Raw genomic sequence first — 767 nt, 5'->3', positions numbered from 1 at the left:
CACACACACATATAAGAACAACAATGATATTACCAAGGATCTAAAAGCGTGAACATCAGGTTTCTTGAAAAACAAATAAATATTCGGATTATAAAGGAACATACCATTTTAAACGGAGGTGGTAGGTGGCAAATTCTATTATTTCATTTTTAAAATCGGCTTTAACGTATGTGTGTTTTTTTTCTGAATTAACGTAAGGCCTTATATGTCTATATGCGAAAGTAGGTTCTGTACGGAAGTGTGCATGTATGTATGTATGTATGTATGTATAAATGAATATGTCTGTATGTATAAATTGCATATGTTTGTATGCATGACTGCCCATTAGTATATGTATATATATGTGAGAACATATGTATGTACATACGTAGGAATGCATATATGAGAGCCTCTTCGAACGCATGTCTTCATATAGAAATGTACTCACATACGTATGCATATATGTATCTACGCATATGTGCACGTGTGTATACATGTATGTATGAATGAATGACTGTAGATATGAAGGTATATTTGAATGTATATTTGTAATTTTGTATGTGTGTAATTACAGGTGTATACAGATATGTATGTCTGTATACGGTACCTGACTACGCATAAGAACATATGTATATACTTACACATATCCGCATGTGTATGTTTTTGTATATATGTGTGCCAGCCTGTATACGTGTGCATACATACCTGTTACCTCATATTTGGATCTGTATTGTTTTTATTTACATGTTAACACTTATGTCTGTATATATATGTACATATATATATAT

General features: G+C 31.6%; 1 protein-coding gene across 8 annotated transcripts in view; it reads left to right on the top strand.

Moving 5' to 3' along the window:
• Positions 1-767, top strand: part of LOC106879147 (potassium voltage-gated channel subfamily H member 7) — a 703,964-nt gene that overhangs the window by 201,025 nt on the left and 502,172 nt on the right. Inside the window, exon 1 of one of the 8 annotated variants that reach the window (XM_052970721.1) lies at positions 1-121. The exons of 6 other annotated variants lie outside the window; for them this stretch is intronic. The gene's annotated coding sequence lies outside the window, so the exon portion shown is untranslated. The remainder of the gene's footprint in view (positions 122-767) is intronic. One more of the 8 variants, XM_052970722.1, reaches the window with a different exon arrangement.

The sequence above is a fragment of the Octopus bimaculoides genome, chromosome 9 (assembly GCF_001194135.2).
Source record: "Octopus bimaculoides isolate UCB-OBI-ISO-001 chromosome 9, ASM119413v2, whole genome shotgun sequence".
Taxonomy (NCBI): domain Eukaryota; kingdom Metazoa; phylum Mollusca; class Cephalopoda; order Octopoda; family Octopodidae; genus Octopus; species Octopus bimaculoides.
This window is presented reverse-complemented; position numbering and strand designations above follow the sequence as displayed.